The 24,285-nt window shown below is 36.9% G+C and overlaps 1 protein-coding gene across 2 annotated transcripts in view; it reads right to left on the minus strand.

Moving 5' to 3' along the window:
• The window catches only part of LOC102109717 (adhesion G protein-coupled receptor A3), a 260,456-nt gene that overhangs the window by 191,390 nt on the left and 44,781 nt on the right, over positions 1 to 24,285 (minus strand). The gene's annotated exons all lie outside the window — the stretch shown is intronic.

Here is a 24,285-nt window from a genome sequence, read left to right on the forward strand (position 1 = left end):
GCCAAGAGACTTTCCCCTCTTTCCCTCTTCTAATTTAGGACAGAATCTTTTCCATTACTTCCAAATTATATTTGACCAGTTAAACAACATAACAAAAGATTGTGCACTGCAAAACCTATCCAAAGTGGTAATTTCACTATTATGTGAAGTATTACCAGCAGATTGTCCTCATTTTCAAGCTGCAAAACCTTTGACATTTTCTCCCCTGCGACTTGAATTAGAAGGTGCAGCAGTGAGGGATAAAAGAGGGTGGCTGGGAGCACAAAGGTGATACACACTTTGCCACACCCTCTCTTCCCATATGCTTCTCCAATTACATTATTTTGTGGGTTTGTACATTTAGCTGGCTACGACTAATTTAAAATTCCTCACTTGAACAATGCATTCCTGCCCGAGCAGTACACAGCTGCTTCTGTCTTTCAGAATATTTTTCAGGAGGTTGGTTTTGCTTGTAAGTGAACATTTCTCCTAATGTCTGCTATAAATTAACCCATGAGTGAAAATAAATGGAGTTTCATTGCATTAGGATTGGTGAATTGCCTTGTGAGAAAATGTTCAACAGAAAAAAAAAAAATTAGCCCAATGATAACATTTTCAGTGTACGTATTTCTGGGAATTGTATTTGCAAGTTTAATAATGAACAGTGGTCTTTGTCAATGGAAATCTTGCTTCTGTCGGGAAACCAGGGAAAGGGAAATGGTAGGCGAAAGGGAAATGGTGGGCTGGTGTATTTTATCTATAAAACCATGGCCTGATAGGTATTTACAGACACTGTTAGACAATATTAACATATTACGTTTTATATATACATTTTCTGTCATTTATACAAGGCATTCTATTCATAATTTTATATTACTTTACTAGATGTGTACCTGAAAGATGTAGCCAGGCATTTTGAGTGCTCATATAATCAAAACTTACACAATTAACTTTTAAAGACGTGTTTGATTGCAATGTTTTGAACAGTTAAACAGCTGCCTGAATGGGAAAACATGTAACTTCCTGTTACAGCGGTTCACAAATTCCTGATTTTGTTGCCTTGAATTCAGAGCACCACCACAACACTTAAAAAGAAAAAAAAATCCAAAGCTAATTACTTCTTAAGACAGAGTCTTTTTTAAAATTTTCACTTTATAGAAATGCATTGTAATAGAGCATATATAGAGATGAGAACCCATCTTGGTTGGTTAACTGTTCAAATGCCTTTTTGCAAAGGCAATGCAGAAGTGTTCAATATCATACCAGTTCATAGCTGTGTGGCTCATATGTAACAGAAAAACCAAATTGGACACACCACCCACTAAGCTGAAAATATTTAGAATTACAACCTTAGCATGCTATAATGAAGGATTTCACAAGCTTTATGTTCTTATTGCAGACAGCTCCATACATTAAACATTTGATGATATGAGAAAAACAGGACACTGAGCAGAAACCTTCTGTCTAGCATAGCAACAAAAATAAATATTTCCCTCAAAAATCCTTAAAACTATAAGTGAAGCTGCTTTTATTACATATTTAGGATGGACTTTATCTTCTGGGTGGCCAAGTATGCGAAAGAAAATGAAGAAGTTTTGTAAAAAAAGAAACTTTCTCAGCCTTTGTGGAGGACTACTTGGACTATTAAGTCTTTCCTGAATTCTGTGTTTTATTTCAACACATTGTAAAACACAGCATACAAACTGGCACAATGCACAGCTGAGAGAGTCTGTGACATGCCAAAGTCTGGCATTTCAAAATAGTTAAAAGGCAACCTACTGACATATGACAAATTTCCACAGACAGCAGCAGCTGCATGGCCTGGTGGTTTTTCCACGATTAGCCTCAGTTACAATTTGATGACTGAATTAAGTAATCTGCCAGCACTTCCAGCTGGCACGGTACATTACTTTGTGGTGTCATGCTGCTTATCCATGGCCAGCATTGTGACATGCTGAGCTCTATGTTTATCCTCTTTTAAATCCCAGAACTTCATGCAAAGTACTGATTTCTTTAAGACATAGTCAATCCAGGCCTTATCAATTCTAGTTTAACATAAATTTAATCAAAATAAACTTATAAGCAAATTAAATTCTCTCAATCTCTCCACACTGTGGTACTGTACATGACAAGGCTTGGGAAAAGATGGTCCAAAGATGCAGCTAAATGGTACCTGGGAGGCAAATGAAGTTTCATGTCTTTGTATTTCCTGGCTTTCAGACTGCAGCAAGAACTGTAACAATCCCTGGAAGATCAGTAGAAACTCCTGAGAGCAATTTTTGGATGTCACCTAATATAATCCCGCAAAGATACACAATCCTGTCCCACATCCAGCCTCCCCTTATGCTGGATTCTAAGTTTTACTCGATGCCTTTGCAGGATACCAAATAGAATCTAATACACCCACAGGCAAGCACATATATAAAATAACAAAGGTTGTTACTTTGCCAATGCCCATCCTTTTAAAGCCAAGGTGTCCAACTTACCTCCCACAGGCACAAACAACCCACCCCTGGTGTCCTGGCTGCTGAGGTGGGTCCCTGCATACGGATCTCACCGTCCCATAGTCACAATATAAAAACTGGCCTGATTGCCCCCATTATCATTCAATAGGTACCTGCTGAACCAGAAATGGGAGACCTGTAAACCCAATGTGTTCATAAGCTGTGCTGTTCCTTGTATTGTATTTCCTCCTAAACCTCGTAAGTTTGGAACTGTATACAGCTGGCCTCAAATTTCAGAATCTGATTTTAAAAATAGTAATAGAGGAGCAATTCCATTGTCAAGGCTCATTTTGAGACACTGGGAATAACTCACAGTGGTACTTTGATAAACAACTTACTTGTGAAACAACCATTTCTAATTCTCTCTGGTGTTAAAAGAAAGCTTAAGTGGTTTATTTTTTTACATTCCATTGTATTATATCTCCATTTTCACAAATGCTACTAGGTATATTACTGTGAAGCCTTATTTAGGACAAAAAACCCACAAACTAAAACATGTTTCTTGTTCCATTTCAAAACATTAATTTCTCTATTCAGTTTCCTTTTCTCAAAAGCAGGAACATATTTTAAGGAGAGTAACTTCTCAAAATGTAGACAAGGAAGCAAGGACAACCTTCCTGAGAAAGCAAATCAATAGAAAGGATGGTACTTTATACAGTCCTATGGTTGTTGACTGCCATCACCCCATACTTCTGAAAGCAAGGATAAACGCTTCATCAGTATTTTACTAAACTCACAGCTAAGCCACATTTAGTAGGTTTTGTGATTATCCTGCAGGATAAGCATTTTACTCATACACCATTTTTAATGGCATTGACCTTTATTATTTCCAACAGTGCATCAGGTGGCTGCTACATGGGGTCTCACATGAAGTCAACAGGGAGGATCCTCATCTGCCATGCCACTGAATTCCCAGGATGAGACACAACCAGCTCCTCTTGCATGCTCTGAGACTGGCCCCACCTGCCCTAATTGCAGCAGCAACTCTAATTGAACAAAATAACATTACTGACCAGATCCCCCACAGTGCAGCACACAAGCACTTCCAAAAGTGACCTTTCTCTCTTTGCAGTTATAATATTAATTAAAAACTTCTGAAAGTGATCAAGGGGAAAAAAATCATCCTGTTTTCTGAGATCAAAATGATTTTGCAATGGAGTTTTGGTTTTGTTGTGTGGGTTTTTGGCGGGGGAAGGAGGTGATGGTCTTTCAATTAAGGTGAATGTGAGTCTTTCCGGAGCAAGCAAAATGAGTAAGGAATGCAGAACGGAGCCCTTGAGGTATTTGGGGGATGGTGAGGGAACAAAATTAAAAGTGACTGAGGTGCCTCTGTTAAAACCATCTACTTTGTACGCACATATCCTCATTAAAGATTCATGAGAACTTTATAGTTTTAATGCACATGTGGCCAGTGTTACAGTTCAATAGCCAGAACTCTTAAAAAGGAAACAAAAAAAACCAAAACCAACCAAACAAAAAAAAAAACCCCAAGACAAAAAAAACAAAACAAAAAAAGAAAGAAGATACTTTATTTTTTTAACTGACTTTCTTTTCAAGGGAGATAGAAACCTACTTTTTAAACACCAAAGCACAGTTGCTGCAAAGCCTGTCATTCTAAGAAAGGTCTGAACAAATGAAAACCTAATCAATATTTCTGGTGTAATTCATATTCACAACCACTGCCCTTTTCCTACTTCTGAGTTTCTGCATTTTCTAGCCCCAAAAAGGGATGAAATTATGTCCCTTTTTTAAAATCAGCACGACGTCGATGAGGAGCACCTTGAATGTCTCCTCCGCTGCAAAGGATGAGGCAAAAAATGGAGAAAAGGATTAGGGAAGGGAAAGAAGAACCCTCTCTGTATTAAGTTGAAGGCTTGAACATGGAAGACTCAGCTTTGGACTTCTGGAGGTCATCCCAGGATCTCACAGCTTCAGCAGGATCTACTCACTGTTTAAGAATTAATTGATTTTTTCCTTTACGATCAGTTTTTCTTGTGCAGGTTATACTCCAGATCTGCTAGAGGCTGTTGTATTTCAAAGGTGGAGACATCTCTAAGACCAGGCATAATGGGGATGTCTCAGAAACTGGATGATGTTGCCATCTCCCAATCGACTTTATTTTCACTAGAAAGATGAAGGGCTTTTTGCCGCTCTTTTCATTTTCTTTCATAGTCAGAAAGACCTATTTCCAGGGGTTCCTACATTTCTCCCTTTGCCTGGCAAAAATCACAGATTTTATACAGAGGACAGGCAGCCATCAGCAAACCCTCAGCAGACTATCCAAGCTGCTGTCAGACTGAGGGAGGACTGAGTCACGTGCATTAGTATGTAATACTTAACTCTGGCATAGTTGTGCAAAACAAATGTTTTGCAATGCAGCAGCCAACTGTGTAAGCACTGTCCTGCAGAGGAATTACAGTTTTTAGCTTGACTTTTTTGCTCCCAAGACACTCCTAAATATTTTTTTCTAATACAACACAGACCATTCACTCATTGCCAGTTTTCCCCTACAGTGCCCTGCAAAGTCTATCTGAAGCGTGTTGTTTTTAAGCAATGTGAATTATTCCTTCTCCCTCCTCGCTGTGAGGAGCACGTGACTCGCTCTGCAGTATCCTGCAGCCATTCCAGGGATAAGGAACACAAAACATATACCTGAACACAGGTGTCCCCCAGCATCCTCAGCCAGGCCTAGCCAGCCCTGCTCAAGTACCACCACATACCTGATGGTATAAGCAGCTTCAGAACAATGACTTTTCCTCCTTTTTCAGCACCTCTTTGGTACTCTCCACCCTCCCTGTGTGAGTGTCACCATGCCAGCACCTGGTCACAGGTATCCTATATTTGACCTTCCCAACTCATCTCCTCTGCGGTGAGGACAGAAATTTTCCAGCCCTGCTTTCTCCACCCGGATTTTTATTTTATCTCATACTCCATTTCTCCTTCTCCTGTATTTATCTTCTTTTTTTACCATTTCCCATAATCTTTTTTAGAAGCAGGGACCTTAGTCAGAGAGCTGTAAGTGTTGATATTGCCATCTACAAAGATCACCTTCATCTCCAGTTCGGCTGAGCACGCACGGCTCCCTCATATTGGTTGATGTGCTGCTTGGCTCAGTGCTGTGACACTTCAGTGCAGCTGAGAAGCTCAAAAGGTATTGCTCTGCAAACCCTGATAAAATAGGCAGTCTTCCTATACATTCATTTCTAACTCTGTCAAGCTTATTATAATAAATCCAAAGCTAGTGTCCTTTTATTAGTGAAATATTTAGTGTTCTCTGTTTGACTTTCATTCCTCAGAACTGTTTGTCAAGAAAGTTCTCTAAATCCTCAGACAATTCTCACTATTGGCTTCAAGAAGACAGAATATATTTTTAGCAAATGACCACATCTGTGCCATGTCAGGCTTAGTTAGAGATTAATAATGGGTTCTATTAATTTGCCTACAAGTTTTCATGCTCACAGTATCTTACAGATACATTGAGATTGACCATACACAATAAATATCAATCTCAAAAGCATGAGACTTATTAGCAGCAGGGAAGACAAGCAAAATGCAAATTGGACCAGTTTAAGTTTGTTCAAAAATATACCTCAAACTCAGTATAAGCTTACTTTGCTTTACATTCTAGTCTATTATTAAGTATTCCACAGGATTATACAAAATTTATTGACCTGCTCATGCCCACATCTAACATGCACAGAGACCATCCAGTTGACAACTGTACTGAAGCATTCTGGAAACAGTAAGAGCAATGCCCATTATGACATCTGGATTTCTAAGAAAAAGAAGGGAGAATATTTGATATTTGTCAAATAGGTGTTTGACATATCACCATAAGGAAAATGTCTGGATTCCTAATGGTGGCATTCTATAACCTACAGCCATGGTAACCCTTTAAACATTAATTCTTAACAGCCTTTTAACAAGTAAAATCAATATGAAAAGACAGATAATTCTATAGTTCAATTATCAATTTTTTTTCTCTCAGCTTATGCATAGTATTTTTCAATTCATTCTGCTAAGATCACCTAATCTGACTTGCTTGTAGTAAAATAATTATTTTAGCAATTAATGCTTGTATTGCTAAGCTCTATTAGGTCATTCAGGACTGAAACAGAAACCTTTGTCATTCCACAAGACCAAAATCTGACCTGCAACATTATTTTATTTTTCTGTATTTTACCTTTTTTTTCTTCATTTTTATAAATTTTAAGAATAATAAATCTTGGGCTGATTGGCTAGATTCAAAGTTTTCTTTGTTTTTGCAAAATTACCCTTTTTTTAAGTGACACTAAGATATTAGCATTTCAGGTGAATTTTTTCATTGCTTTATATATAGTTCATTGTACAGCTTTTAGCATACTAAGCCACTGATATTCTAACTCTGTCATCATGAACACAGACCTGGTAATAAGAATTTGCCTACTCAGTCCCCAGTGAATGCAGTTAAAATTCTTCCATCCATGATTTCATTCACTTGGACTATGTTAATTATGGTCCTGAGCCCTGTAAATGTCTTTGAACTCCTTTCTCTCACTTTCTTTATCCACATGAATCCTGCAAGATACTGCAATAAAGACTTTTCCTGGGAATTTTCGCAGTTTTTATGCTACACACACAAATAATGTACCAAGTGCACTTTATTACATCACTGATCACACTGTTTAATATAACCTTTGCACAAATGTGATGTTTATTGTTTAAAATCTTGCATCTCAGCCAAATGGAAACAGATCACTGAACCGTGCAAGATTCCATCTGAAACACAGGGACAAATTTCTGCCAGATTTCAAGTCTGAATATCTCAAATCTTAATGTAAGTCTTGAGGGAGGAGAGAGGAATGGATGTAAATCCTAATTTTGAATAATTCCTTTAAATCTTGGCCAAAGTACATTTGTCCTCAGAAAGAACCCATCTGCTTTTAAACGAATCTCTGCAAGAAGTTAACCCCTGGCTTAACCTAAAATGAACCACACAATAACCAAAAGATCTGATGAAACTATTCACACCAGAGATTAAAAACACAGAATTAGAACTAATCTGTACTAAGCTCTGAGACTTCTTATGGCCAGAGAAAAAAAATCTCAAAATTAAACTTTCAACCTTTTAAGTGTTTCATTGGAGAAATAAGTCCACATTTTAGAAGATTTTAAAGAAAAATTGTGTACAAATAATCTATATAATGCTACATTTGCCTGAAGTGGCAACACTATTTTAATGACAATATCTATTCCATTCTAGGAAAATACAATATACAATTCTATCAAACAGCCATAAAAATAGAGCATAAAACATATTTAGGAAGAGTTCTGTGGTGCAGTAAATTAGATCTTTTTTCCTCAAAAAAAATTTACAACCTGTACTCATCTTTCAACAAAGAAAACCAAGAATGGGTATTCAAATTTATAATGGTTCAAATTATCTCAAAAAAAAAAAAGTAATGCAAAAGTATGGGAGATGTGTAGAAATTGAACTGCTGAACACTATTCCAAGCAAAAATCATGCAGATCAAATAATTCATGATGTAGTTGTTGCTGATGAAAATTGTGTTATATCAAAAACTGACTGGACTCCAGGGAAGTTTCTTTAGAATAAAATTATTATAAATCTTTGGGTCTGGTAAGAGTTAATCAATTTCACGATTAACAATCACTAATTAAAGGTTACCTGTAAATAACCTGGAAACAGGCAGCCTGAATCACCAGGGGGTGGTGTATGTATGTGTAGGGATATTTTCCTTAGAGGAACTGTAACCTTCCTGTGCAAGGCATGGAAATCTCAAATCACCTCCCTTGCCTCCGTCTCTGAGAGTAGGGAAGAGAGTAAAGAGGAGACAGAAGATAAAGACCTGCAGCCTCATATTCTGTTTCTATCACTCCTTTCTCACACTGTTCCTTGAAGTCCTTTCTGTGATGCAATTAGGATGAAAATGTAAGAAGCAAAGCAGTCACATTCAATTTAATTGCATAACGTCTCCTATAAAGTTAGGTAGGATAAAATTAAATGAGTACATTTAAGTATAATAGTACTAATGCTTAAAAATTCTTTGTTTTCAGCAATACAATAAAATGAAATAAATATATGATTAGGAAGATATGAGCAAATAAGCCAGAAAATAAAGCTTATGCAATCTCAAATTTAACACACAAAAATGCACAAAATAGCTGACATGCAAAAGAGAAATGTCAGTAAAGAATAAAACCAAATTGCTTTGCCTTTTAGCACTGGAGGACGTAGATAGCTTGCTGGGTAATTGGCTGATTGACTGTTCTGCTAACTTTCTGGGTGAGTGGTGGAGCAGAGAGGCTGCCTTCCTTCAGGCTCACTGCTGGCATATTGGCACTGATATTATACATACATGCACATGCGCTCTCTTATTTAATTTCTTTGAACCCATACTCTCTGTCTCACACAGGAGCTTGAAAATTCAGTGGGAAAGGAGAGGTAATGAGAGGTCCGAGAGGCACATAGAACCAATACTGCCAAAGTGCCAGTATTGTTCTGATCTATCAGCTCATACTTATCTCACATGAATTTATCCTACCAACTGATATAAACAGTGCACTCATGTAGCTCTAAGCTAGAAATCTACTACTTCTTTTCAATACTGAAACAAGAGAAGTACCATTTCCAGTTTCACTTCAGCCTGATTGAAGTAGGAAAGTGAACAGCAGCTGCTCTCACAGTTTACTTTTTCAACATTAGCCCATTACTAAAGTTTGACAGTAAAATCTGTAACTAGTATAAAAGGTTCTTTCAGTCATTCTGCAAGACTGGTAATACTGTGCATGACTCCATCTGCTTTTTGCTGGCTCACCACACTTCATTAGGATTTGTTTTTCATATATCATCTTTTAAATGTTGAACTATGCTATGACTTAATAGGTCATTAGAAAAACTTTGGTTTCAGAAAATGTGCATTTCATGGAAATCTGACTGAGGATCACAAAATAGCATAAATGTTGTTTACCCTTCCCAGCAATTCTGTAAATAGTAAGTTTTTCTTAAAGCCAGTTAATGAAAACACCATCCACATCTGCTTTTAGATGCTTTTAGATACCAAGTAAATGGGGCAATCAATGGGTCTTCATTGTGTACCACCAGTGGCTTAAACAGCACACTACAGCAACATATGCAAAAACTCTAAAACATGCAAGCATTTAAATAAATAAATAGAAATCACACAGCTAATTCTCTACAGTTCATTAAAAATTCTAGAGTTTTAGCCAACTGAACCTCAACCTCACTATGAAAGATCAAGTATTTAAAGAAATGAATTCCCCAGGTTCATTTAGCAAAAGAAAGCCTGGCACACCCAGAGTTACACGAGCTGTAGCAATAGCAGCAACAATGACGTACCTGTACCAGCTTTTGTGTAAGTTGGCATCAGCCCAGAGCCCCAAAGAGTTCATGCTCGCTGCTGGCACATGCTCGGCTCCATGTGTCCGGCACACAGCCTTCATAAATTATGGCTTTACATTCTTTGTAGGTATCAGGCAGAGTTTCATTTCCCAGACTGCACCTACTTTTTTCCTAAAATGCCAGCTAATGAAATAGCTGCTCAGTGGCATGCTTTATTTTCTCAAGAAACATTGGCTGCTCCTGTGAAAAAGAGCTGAGCATTGGGGAACAGCACCTCTGTAACAACATGAGACACAGAAGAGCCACAAGTGCTACTGAGAGACATTAGGTGGGCTGAAGAAATGAAACTTGGCTTAGCTCACCTTTGTGAGCATTAAAACCAGGTTCTTTTATTGAGAAACTGTCATATGAAAAAGCTTTTACAGATTTGTCGGGAAAACGGATCAAAAGTAAATAAGAATATAGGACTTCATGAACACTTACAGAACTGTTTAAATAATTATTCAGGTATAGAATGCTAGACTTAAAGTGTCTGTGATGTGTTACGGTGCTCTAATACAATAATAAGGAGATAGAATGATGGAGTCACACGCAGAACAAATATAATTTTTTTATGATGCAATTCATGTAAAAAGAGAGAACTTTTGGGACTTTTCAAAGGGAAGAGATCTAAAATGAGAAAACAAGACTTTAGGACACACACCTATTAGCACAGCAACTCAACAGAGAGGTGGGAAGACCAGAAATTTCCTTATGTAAGGATGAACAATAAAAGCTCTGCATAAAGACCATTTCCATCCAGCATACTACTGGTGACCCCTTACAAATATTTGATCCTCCAACTCTGTGCTAATATTTACTATTTTATAATACCATTTTTCTACTTTTGTTCTATGTTTTTCCTTTTATCGTCACTGCTTATAGATTTGAGCAAGGCAAGTAGAAAGGTAGGAAATTAATGAATGGAGGAGAAGTTATGTCAGAGCTACTAGCTAAGATGAATTTTCTCATCTTACAGTAATACAGAGGCTGAATACATGAGTAGATAGCTCTATGAAACCAGGGAGCAGCTGCTGTGCAATAAGATAGTCAATAGGGAACAATGAGTGAAAAGTCTCATTTCTGTTCTGAGTAAAAGATGTTTAATTTGACTTACACAAATAAACTGCAAAGTAATCATCATAGACTGCTACTCAAACACCTGAATTCAAGGAAATCAGGAGAGAAGACCTGTAACAAAAGCTCTGTATTTTACCCTCTGTGCAGATGACTGAGCTTAGAAAAAAAGAAAAAAAAATGTTCTATTTACTGACTTCTCTGTTCTCGAGAGGGGAAAAAGAAAAGGAACACCCCCACCCATCCAGCACTCAACCTGAAAATAGGAACAAAAATAAAAATAGGATGGAAAGTAAGAATCAATTCAATTTCCTCAGCAGGAAGCTTTAAATTTTCACTGGGCTTCTTTAAGTAACCATTTGGTCAGCACTGGCTTGTTACACAAGACCAGAGAAAGCAGCTTAGTACAGACCTCCCAAGCCCTGCAGTCATAGTGAATTTCCCAAGGATATTTATTTACTGCATGGAGAGGGTCCAGAGGGGTCTTTTCTATATTCAACCATATCTGTCCTACAACATGAACATCATTTCTGAATGCTAAACTAAGCTGAAATTGTACTTAACTGAGTATTAAATTAACTGGATTAAAATCCATTTTTTAGACTATTAAGAGTACATTGCCATTATGTATAAAATAAATCCTTGCAGATAATATTACTTTTAGATACACTTCAGGCATTGTGCCAATAATTTTTTTAAGGGTATGTACAATTCATGGTTGTTTTCATGATGTCACTCAGAGATTATCATTTCTTGGCTTGCTTAGATGAGGAGAGTATTACATCACTGTTTATAAACGGTGAACCCTACAAAGAGAATAGAATTAGCTCAAGTTAATAACAGTACTATGAAATCATATGAATAAAAATAGGCTATGAGCACATTTAGATCATAGATAAGAAAAAGTAGAAATAAAGATTTGAAGCAGCCTTCAAGTGCTCAGTTTGATACTGTTTATGCATGAACATGGCTTACTAGAGTTAGAAACTGCAACTTGTGACATGAACCTTGACAAATCCAGAGCTGAATCCCCCCTAGGCATCTTCCAGGACCAGCAACATTTATTAATCCTTGTTTGATACGAAACATGGCTTCAGGAGTTCCCCCTGCTCCTCCTGTTTTACTAAAAAAGGCTAAGAGAGGGTGTATTGGATGGTCTACACTGGTAACCTGCTCTAGTCCAGCACTGAAGAGTGTACCTTGCTGGCACAGTCATGGATAAAGAAACTGTCAGAACGGCTGATAAGGATTTACTGGTTACAGAGGCAAAGACATGTAAAAGGAAAATTAAAGAACCCAACCTGTGGTACATTACAATTTCTTCCTTTGTGACACGTTCTAAGTTTTACAGCCATTATGCTGAAGTTCCAGTGCTCTTAATGGAGTGCTGGAAAGCTGTTAATGGACTGGCTCGTTTATGGTGTATATGATGAGAGCAAGAGCTCAACAAATTTTCTTTTTATCCCTGGAAGTTCAGGCTGGCTGCAACCCATTCAGGTCTTACATTCCTAAATATTTTTGTAAGTTCACATAACTCTGTACAGTAGGAAAACTTCATACAGTATTTAAACTTCACTCAAATGGGAGAATTGTCCCTGGTGAGGCACTTGCATTTCTCAGAAATAACTAAAAGCAATTAATGGTACAAAGGGGAAAAAAGCATCAAATTCTCAATTTAGCTGCTGACAAAGTACATAAAATACTGTTTTGTTCGGAACACAATGTACTTTAAACTGCCCTTTCAGCTGAAAAGCATGTCTTAAAGGTCTTTAAAAAAGTATTAACTTACTTTGCATGAACAAACAAATGGGAATACTGAATGTAAAAAAAATGTTAAAACACACTCAGTGAAAGTAATAAAAGTACCATGCATCTGAATACATACATTAGCTGTAAAACTTTCCTTCATTGGCCATTAATTATAGCATCATGGCAGAAGTGTTACAGTTATGGCAGAGGCTTTTTAATAAATTTGGCTTTTACAGGCACCTACAGCTAACATATTTTTCCTGATTTAGCACCTTTCATATTTTTTCATAGACAAAGACTAACTGACTTTAAGAGATTCAAGTTGCCCCTTTGGCAGTTTCCTAGATCATAAAGGCATGATAAAAATATGTTACTTAGGCTTCAACAAGTTTCGTGCATTATGCTAACTCAAGTGGCTTATTTTTAATTTAAACGACTTATTTTTATCAGATGAATCTCACTAACATTGCATATATCAATTTTATTTCATTTTTTCAAGTTAACAAGCAAATAAAAATACACGTATTATTTCAGCACAATGTTTCCCTCTGTATTCTCCTCAGCAAAATGCTTTCTAAAGCAGCACATAGTGGAATTTTGTAATTCTCTTTTTTTTTTCTTTTTTCACAGAATATGTGCATAGCTCAGACTATACAAACATCCTCTATAGCTCTCCCAGTCACTTTCCATTTCAAGAAGGAGGCAATTTGTATTAACACAAGACAGCTTATCATGTGCTAAGTCTGCATGCAATTTTCTCGTGAGAACAACCATTTTGTACCTACTTGACACACGCAGCACTATACTACACCCAACTAATCAATTCTGTCTATATTAAGAAGTGGGGAGAAAAACTGCCCACAGCTGTTATATTACATCAGCTTTCCTAACTACTTCAGACAACTCATTTTGGGGATTTTTGTTTCTTTAAACTAAACTGGCATAAACCATAGTCCTTCTTTCCATTCCTTTTCAATTCTATTCTTTTTTTTTTTTTTTTTTTTTGCCTTCTCAGAGATTATTGGCGAAGCACAAGCATCAAGAGAACAAGCTGTGCTTTCTGCAGGCATCCCCAGAAGTTTTGAGGGCAGCAAGCTCCCAGGGTCATTGGTACCCTTGGAGCATTTACAGACTAGCATGATATGAATGAGTAATAGCAAGTTTTCATCTGAGATCTCCCAGCCTAGTCTACAGACACACACTTTTGGCAGACAATAACTTATATATATAGGTGGTTTTGTCCTCATAAGCAAGCAATTGAGAAATGTCTGTCAATTGATATCAAGTCAGAGGTGGAGACAAAAAAAGAAAAGCTATCAGTAGGGCTCAGAAAACTCCTTGGGAGGGAAGGATTGAGTTTGGAGCTCCTCTTTGGATACTCACTTTTACCCAATATCACCAAGATGTTGAGACATCCCTAGTTAGAACTTGAGGTCTCTCACATTTTATGTATGGCTACTACCAGGCAAGGCAACCTTTTGGTATTCTTGACAGTAAACATCTTAAAGACCATGCTGCATCTGAATACAAATAATATATAGTATTTTCTGGAGTTTGAGGGGGTTATTCCACCAATAGCCTACAGCTGAGGAATCAAAACCACATACTGAATTCAGTATAATTCATACTGAAAAGGATCCAGCTACCAACTCACCTCACAGTTCTCTTCACAAGATTAGCTCAGTTGCTGATGAACTAACACTAATTTTTATCAGCTTGGCTTCCCAGCATGCTTCTCTCTGACTTCATACATACTGCCCTAAAACCACACTTCTGTTTTCCCTATTGTTGCAACCAGTCAGTGTTTCTTCACAGAAACACAGCTTGCATCAGTCCTAAATGGTATTATAGTATATACCAAAAATATATAGTATGGTATACAAATATGTGGTATATATAGTATAGGTATATAGTTCAACTTTGCCAATAAAAAAAGATTCTATTATTTTGTGACTAGAAAGCAGTTTAAATGAAACACTGGTATCCATGATAAAGATGCTCCTGTGAAACTCCTGTGTCCCCTAGTGAACGTTCTTATTTTGCCATGCTCACATTTCCAACAGAAATCTGTTTTGCAAATAGCTACACTCAAAAGTCCATCGATGCAGCCTGGCAAACCACTGACATCTTAAATACCAGTGCTACACCACGTCTGTGCCAGCTGCTGGCAACTTTTTGCCCAAGCTGAAACAATAGTTGTAGGTCAGAACCAGGGAACATGATCAGTGCTCTCACAATGACATAAACTCCTGTCACCCCCACCACGAGGGAAGGCAGCCCTGAGCAGGTCTTGGGTCTCACTGCAAACCGTGGAATTGGAGCAAGGACAAGGCCTGGCAGCCCATGTTTCCAGGGGAACAGGTATGCCACAGAACCAGACAAATGTGGCAGTTTAGGAGGCAAACAAAAAAGAGGTTTAAGGTATAAAGAAAAGATGGGAATCCCACTTGGTTCTGGAACCTTGCACTAGAACAATGGGATTGATTTGCTAACCTGTTTTTCAGAGTTAATTACTGCTATTTTTACACAGTACTGTTATATCCCAAAGGAAACATCCTCTTTTTCTAGAATTGCTGCATTTTTTTGCACATTACAGCATCACAACTCTGCAGCAATAGACATACAGGGTATTTACCTGTTGTCTCATCCTCTAAAATATAATGTATGTGATGTCTAATAGTCTGTATTGTGACTTTGTACTGGTAAATAACAAATGAACAGAGGAAAAAAACGCATTACCTTTCTGTCACACTGCATTACAAGTGCTTTGATAGATACTTCATGGTTGTAAGACTCACAGTATGTACAGCCTGTTACAAAGAGGGTAATGTCATTTTACTTTTAATTTCTAACTCCTCTGTTTCTGACAGTTATATTAAGAACAGAAAAAGTTTTACAATTCCTGCTAGAATGCTAAATCTCTCTTTGATACTACACACTAGAACATAATGGATTCTGGCATTTAGAGAGTTTGGGAAGGTTGTTTTTTTGGTTGGTGGGGTTTTTTTTACTTTCTTTTAGGGAGGGCAGTATCAAAAAATACTCAGCTTTTGCACTACTAAATTAGTAACTTACTTTTAGTCATAGGACAGAATAAAGAGATCCATTAAGGACCACAGAACTAAAATGAAAAGGCAATTTTTAATTAAGTTTGCCCAGTTTGACTTGTGACATTGATCCTGCCCGTTTCTCCTCCTCTGGTCTCTCAGAATTTCTATGCAATGATAGCAAATTGGGCACCCTCCCCCTGTGCAATTCATTAAAACCCTGCCTGCAGCAAAATGATACTTTGGAAAGCAAATCAACCTGTACTCCTTTACCAACAGTGAGGAACAACAGTGGCTTTTCCAAGTCCAGATCCATGATATTTTCAAGGGTTCCTTAGGTCTGCTGTTGCTTCTTGCTGCTTATGGAACCAGGCAGGTATTTTCAACAAGCATCAGTATCCTCAATCAGCACTAGTGTAATTTGTGCCCATTACGGTTTCTTCCCAGTCAGGGCAGGAATGCACATAAATTAATCCACATAAGGTAAAAATGCATAATAATTGGCATTACACAAACATGAATGTACTTTTTCTTGTTTTCTCTCTCCTGATAAGCTGAGATCTCCCAGTATTACTGGATTTGGAGCTATTAAATAAGCAATACAGATAAAAAAACATAGAGAGGTAGAGAGAGATCAAGTGATGAGACAAAAATTGACTGAAAACTAAGAAAAACTTTAAAATAAGACAGTCCTTGATTTCCAATCATTTCTCTCAAATAAAAGCCTTTTCTTCCACAGATTTTCTTCTTTCAAAAGACTCTCTTGTTTAATATCAACATATAAATATTGTATTAACTAACCATTATGCATTTGCTGCATCATGCATAAAATTCCCTATTTATACAAAGTCTTTTACAATTAAGAAGTATTGTTTCCTAGTAAAAGACAAAGAAGCTAAAAAGCAGTATTTTTAATTGAATGCAATACTTAAAATATAACATCTTCCAGAATGAGATAATGACAACAGAAATCTGTCAATAAATAAATATGGTCGGGTAATAACTTTGCTCAACTTAAACAGTCAGTTAGAAATAATTAGGTAATTCTAGCTAAATAAGTGACAGGGGAGACTTCTCATTGTAACATTAAATTTTATTTGCAATTACTTAATTTGTGGTTTTGCATGATTTACAAGATCTAATTCAAATATTGTAAATGTTAATGAGGAACTCTTATTTGATGCTAAAAAAAAAACCCTGGCAGTGAGGAACTGAAGGTATTCTGGTGCTTCAAAGATCATTTTCCTATCTCCTTTCAGTCTCATATCAGCCTCATACCAATTTCACCAATCCATGCCATTAAAATTTTAAAATATTAAAATGATTTTATAGAAAATGTATTTTGTAAAACTAAATTGATTTTATGGAAAAATACCCTTTTTCTGACATGCATTTAATTATTTTTCAGTAATTCAATAATACGTTACAATCTTCATTGACAGGTACATGAAGTCAGATATTTAAAGAGCACATTCATTTAAGTGAACATCTCTATCTTCTGTCTGTACCAGAATATATCTGACGTTGGCATTATTGAGAAACATGACCAAAATTACCAAAATGACAGAGAACCAAGCACCAAAGAGAGGCAAAATCCCTGGGCTGCAGCCACCACAAAGACAGACTGGTGTGAGGAAATGCAGGAGGAGTCCCAGGATGGGTAAGGATCTGGTTCTAACCCAGGGATATGGGTTAGACCCAGACATTCTAACTCAGGGATATGGGTTTCCTGGGATAAAAACCCCAGGAGAAAAAAAAAAAAAAAATCTTACACCAGCTGGCCATGGCACTTATTACCAATGAAAAAATGAGATGGCTAAGGAAGTGTATTAATTGTGAATTAAGCTCTGAAGAATACAGTCCAATTTACTAGCTGAACACTCATTTTCTTGGTAGAAACTGCTTTTCTCCATGCTCCAGGATGAGCTTTAAAAACATTCATTTCACAACAAGCTATTCCAATTTTAGGTGATAAATGATTATTACATGCATAACTATTTTCCTTCCTCTTTCTGATCTGTCCACTGCCTACATTCACTGGGTTTGTTTTCCCTTCCAGTATTTGTAAAGCTCTATCTCCTGAGTATCTCCAACCCTTGAGCCAATTATCTGCAACAGACATGTCTCTGAATGAACAGGCACCTTAACTTCAGTAATTAGTGAATTTTCAGAACTTTGTCTTTTAAGCTCAGTATTTACAAGTGTCTTTGTACAGACCATACTGCAGGCAAACACACTTACCAATTAACATCAACCTGCCAGCCACATTAGCTGTGCTTAGGACTGACAAAGGGAACTCTCCTGCCTCATGCAAACACCAGCATCATCAAAATTAAAAACATGAACTCTTCATCTGACACTGAAACCAAAAGGGTAACTCAAAGTTCAATGGCTGCCCAAAGGAGCATGAATTGCCTTCAGTCTAGTTTAGAGTACAGGCACAAAGCACAGTCTTGCTCCAGGAGAAAAATCCTCCCCTGTGACAATTCCCATCCTTCTGCATCTACCAGATATCATCAGTCACTTCAAACAGCAATGCATAATGAGCTTTTGTAAACAACTGCAAGCCAACACAGTAAGAAATTTTACGTGGAAAACTGCTTAGATTTCCTCAGGTATCTTAGACATATTATTAAACAAGAAAAAATAATGGATGCAGGACCTGTCCTTTTGTTCTTTGAGAATAAAGAAATAACTTGCTATCATTACCAACTGGACCTAGAGAATTTACTAAATCCAAATTTCAAATGCAAAAAAAAGTTGCAAGAAAACTTCAGATCCTTAAGTGTTTTCTTTCTCCATATTTCTCCAAATAAAAAAACCTAAATCAAACAGAATAGTTTTATTTACACTATGACTATTTACACAAGAAACAGCCCTAAGAAACAGATTTTTAGATTGCCCTTTCCTTGAGTACCATCACAGCATTTCTCTAAACACATGGCTCAGTGGCATTTGAGGTCTCCAAGCTTATCAATTTATTTCCTGTTAAAAGTGCTTGCACAAAGTTAGGGGCACACTCCTCAGCTGCAAGATCTTCAAGGGGATAAAAAAAAGCCAAAAACATTGCACAGCTGGATCCCGGCTGTCACTCTGAAATATTACGAGTTCATAATAACCAGTATTTTTCTATTCTTACAACAATCCAAAAAAGAACACATATTCTAAATTTAATCTAAGAAGTTTCTAACTTTAAAGATGTCATACGCAATGTGCTGAAAGTAGAATTGTTAACAGTTTAAGCATATTTCCAATCCTTCACAGGACCTAGGAAGAACATCTGTTTCTTTGTGTGTGTGTGTGCACATGCACGTTTCAAATGTATGGGCAGGGAGAAAATGAAGAGGATAGTAATTTAGAAAATGTAAATTTCATGTTAAAAAATGTCAAACCTTTATATTTTACACTTCCAGCAACTGAATTTTGCTAAAGAAATTCTAAATATCATATTTTTGTAACTGCATAAGAACATGTTTATTTCTATGGTCTAATATTTTATGCTTGTCTTTCTAGCCTTTTCATCCCTCAATGTAGTGTGTTATTACTTCCATAGCACACCACAACATAGAGCTGCAGAATGTCCCACTGAAATCTATTGGAAATAGCTTTTAGGCAGTCTTGTCTAAATAGCTGAGGACAACACTTGGCTGTGCAGCACTGATATGTGATTGGAACTTGATGCTACAGCAGCACTTAATAAAACTACATACAATCTAAGTGAGGCCTGGTTGAGTAAGAGTCATCTATAGTGCTAAAAAATAAAATTAAAACAAAAAATGAACTCAATGCTAAATTCTTAGAGATACTTCAGTACTATTTTTCTTTGTCTAGAAAATGTAACAAAGCAAGTTTCTGTAAAACAGTCACTGCTGCTTATTAGTGCCTGGCATGCTTTTCTTCTGGCTCAACTGGGAAAAATATGTGTAATCTTGCTTAGTGATCTTTCATCCTGATTTCCCAAGGAAACTGCTTATGCAACCACGGTCTGTTTGTGTATGTTTCTTTATTTTTATTTGCTGGTTCCTTCCCAATAGCTTCTGAACCCATTAGAGGTTCAGTCACTGGCACAAAGGAGCAACAGTCTCAGAGGTATAATGCTCCTATAAACCTAGTGAAAAAGTACATTTGGTTATGAAAGAGAGAGAGAGAGAGCCACTTCATACACCCACTTCTGAAAGTCCCAAGCACACAATCCCACAGCACCAGGAGCCCCCAGCAGGGAAGCCACGACAGGCTGCCCCAGTGAGGGGTACCAGGGCTCAGGGCAGGGGCTGTCCAGGCAACTGGGCAAAGTAAGAAAATTAGCAGTGTGGATAATAGCTGAAGTACATATTAGTTTGTGCCAGCTGGCATCAGGATGAGGGCAAAAGATTTATTTTCCTAGTCTGGGTCTTGGCTTTAGGTCCAGCACAGCTGGAGCACCTGGCCCAGTCACCTCAGTCTTTGTCCCCAGAAGCATCTCATGGACTATGGCTGGCCAAGTATCCTCAGGCATAAAAAGCCTTGCCACAGCTGATAATCTTATCACTTTGCTGCACACTGAGGGGATGGCAATGCTCCACGGCAGCATCCATAGCACATACTGCTGTGATAAGGCATCTGCAAGTAACCTGGTAACCTGCACTAGCCTGTGATCCTTTGGGTAAAAGCATGCTTAACCTCATGCCCAGAAAATAAAAATAAATAAATAAAAATAATTCCTAAAGAAGGAAACTGTCACAGACTTCCTCCATGTAATATATTGTTCCAATTTATGCAATAATTACATCACCAAATTACACAGGCAATTCAGCTCTTCAGATCCCTCCAAATATTTTAGAAAATTAGTTTTTAGATTGCTGAGACTTACTTGAAAGGACTACCTGACTTTTTCATGGCTTGGAAAGCTCAACTTGCTTTGCTCTTTTATGGCACCCAGAGCATAGGAAAAACTTATTTAAATGTCTGTGATAACTCCCGCTGTTCTGGGAAGGCAGAACACTGACTGCAGACAGAGAAGGCTGAAGGAAAACTGAAATCATTACAAGCTGTCAAGTCTTTGCCCTGAGTTTCGGATCCAAACTGAATTCTCAGCCTCCTTAATGTGAAGCCAGCCATCTCCACAGGGTGTACCACAGAAATGGGTTCAAGGTGTGCATTCTCATTTAAAGAATTTACGGCCTGTAGATCTCTGCTGGTTAAATTCCACACAGCTCTTCATCTTTTAACAAACAGTTCCTTTACCACACTTGCTTCAAAAAAAGTTTATTTATATTCTTACCTACACTTCTGGTTTTATTCCAACTCAAGGACCATATACCTGGACAGAATATAATATCTAAGTTTACAGAAAACTTTTATTCTTTCACAGTATTTAAGTTATGATCCTCACTTCTTAATGACTCCTGTTAGTACTACAGCATAAACTCAGTGGCACAGAGGCACATCATGATCCAGATGCCATGGCACATTTGTGAGCCAACCTTTCCAAACCAGCACATGGCAGCAATTCTTAATTTCAAAAACTTGTAACTGTGGAGAGGGATTGCCACCTCAACAGATCACTCATGAGTCACTGTTCATACACATACATAAAATGAAAGTGCACCTTTGCGAGGCAGTGCTTTTCAAAGCATTTTTACAAAATGCCCAGTAAAAATACTAGTATTTCATACATATATTTTGATCACTATTTTTATTAGACATTATCACATTTAATTAATGTTAATGGATTATTATTAAATATAGTACTATCTTTAAATTATTAAACAGAAAATAACTGTATTCCAAACATGTTTTTCCCTGGTTTGTTGGCTCTATCCCCTGAAAACCTAGTATGAGGTTTCCTATAGCAGCAACACAGCTTGAGAAAATCTGAAATGGTAACAGTGTTATGTTATGGTTAAAAAAATTGAAATTTTCTGAAAAACATTTTGAAAAAAAAATTCATGTACTATATTAGAATGCTACAATAGCCTTAGTTTTACAGAAATTAATTTTTTCTTAGTCTTAGAATGGACAGTTAAGGGCTAAATAACTTTTCTTGATTTGCTTGCTAGAATGTGAGTCCCACTTTGATACAACTGCTCAGTGAGGGACCTCACTCGTGTAACACGCTGTTGAGAAATCACCAGAACCTAAGACTGACGCTTCTGTAACCCAATTCCTGGTGACATGCACTGAAAAACAAAATAATAGAGGGAAAGTTGTCCCTCACAGGAGTAGAGCTTCAAACCATTCTTTACCCAAAAAGAGGGTTTAAGCATTCCAGAATAGGGAAGAGAAAGAATATACAAGTCATTCAATTCCACCTGAAATTTTACTTCTCTAATTTTTTCCAGTTTGACATTGAATGACTTCATTTTCCATGTAAGCTTACACTCTTCTAGCTCATGATCTCATGGTAACTGTAAAAAAAACCTAAATTAAAGACTTATATGATACTTTCCTCTATGGCATTCACATTTCTTTTTTCTTCTGAACAGGACCACAAGGAGTGCAAGGCCAAACTAAATGAGTAATTCTTAAGCACACTCGCGTTCCTAAGCACCTAATCTTGTAAACTTAACATTATTTTAAAAGAAGCTGGATTTTCCTGCTACAGTACCTCCTTTCAGGCAAGGAATGAAGGTTCTTGGTCCATTTTGATACATCACAAATATCAACAGCAGTTGGTGCCACAGTTCTCCATTTAGAGCACCTGAAGAACTCTGAATTACATTCTGTCGAGAAGGCAAAGCTGGGGAAACCTTTGTCCAAGAGCTAGGAGCACTCATCCAGCTGTAATTCATTCACACTCACCTCCTAGTAGACTATTCCAGCTGTTCTCACCCCTCCAGCTGAAACTGGGATCTCACAGATATTGATAAGAAGCATATGGAGCCAGAGCGGCCCCAAATGAAACAGAAACAGGGCGGCTGAATCATGAGAATGTCATCACTTGAATTCCATCTTCGATTCATGGACCAATCATGGCTTTTGTATTAACACCACACCCAAACAGAATTATAAAGAGAGGAGATGATACTGATTTTATCTGTAGTGTTGTGAAAAATCAATACAGAAAATTAAATTAGGTTGCGGTGGTAATTGAGGCTACACACCTAAGGCACTTTTTCTGTTTTCTCACTGTTCTTAGTTTTGTCCATAATGTCTTTTTCAGGTTGAAGTATTTCTCTCACTAGTTAACTAATAAAATTCTTAAAAGTATATTCTCAGTATAATTCCCCTATGTAAATTAAACCTTAAAAAAAAAAACCTCAGAGGAAATGTTTTCCTTTAGTTCTAAACACTATATTACTTACATTTACTAATATTACATGAGAATCTAATTTACTAATTTCCCTTCTTGCAATAAATTTGTAATTCTATTCTGTATTCTAAATTGTTTTGCCTCAAATATTTGTAGACTTCTTTACAAACCCCACATCACTGTTAATCCTAATATTAAACCAGTTAGTAAATAATACATCACTCACCGTTCCATAGTACGTAATAGTCCATATAATTTAATACATTAATATTTAACATTAAAGAAAGTATTTGATACAACTATAACTATATGCAGAGAAAATCCAGTGTTACTTAGCATAAATGTTCTGACAGTCACTTTACCCAAACCCTTCAAGGTGCTTAAGGGATTGCTTCAGACCTTGAAATAAGTTCTTTATTTTTAAAACCACATTTAGGATACTCAAAAATCTCAGGGTGGTATACTTACCCACTTTATTCCACAAGCATAAACAGCATGCATATCACACACATCTATAGTAAAAATATTAGCTGAGGTTGATTTTAATACATCATTTCTTTGCATATGGAAATATTCACACCACACAGAATACATTCATGCATTCATTATTGTAGAAACAATTTTATATCAACAGTTCTACATAATAAAGCTACTCTTACAAAGCAGTATAAAAGTAATTTAGCTTAAGCTGCAGGAGATATTTTAAGATAGGCATGACATAATTACTCATTTTAGATGTACTGGTACCATAAGTTGCCTACAGATATAAAAAATAGCCTTTTAGGCTTGTTCACAATTATTCTCAAATTACTGGCCTATATATACAGAAAATAGTGTTATTATAGTATAGCTGTTACTGCTAATTTATTTCCATTGAAATTTCCAAATATTTTCTTCCTAACTCACTAGCTGCTCCTGAGCTCCTCTTCCCCCCTTCAAATACAGGCTAGAAATACATGGCCACAGAGCTTTATCAAAGTCATTGTTGGCTCCTGCAATAAATGCTGTCCAATTTGTTGGACATATACTATATTTAAAATACTATGCTATATTACACTACAATACTATAAGTGAAACATGGGAAAAAATAAAATTAGTATAGGTCTGAAGAGAAGTATTGGAGACCAACGAGTTAAATAACCCAAACTACATGTCAGGTATATTAGTGTTACCATTACATACAGCAGGCTTCGCTGTGATAGTGTACATAGTGTAGTACAAGGCTTTGACTGGATGTTTATTTTAGTTCCAAATTGATGGCAGTGCTTTCCTGTATGCTCCGCGTCCATCCCCATG

The sequence above is a fragment of the Pseudopodoces humilis genome, chromosome 9 (assembly GCF_049639895.1).
Source record: "Pseudopodoces humilis isolate 2021_Gansu_Grassland_sample_001 chromosome 9, ASM4963989v1, whole genome shotgun sequence".
NCBI lineage: Eukaryota > Metazoa > Chordata > Aves > Passeriformes > Paridae > Pseudopodoces > Pseudopodoces humilis.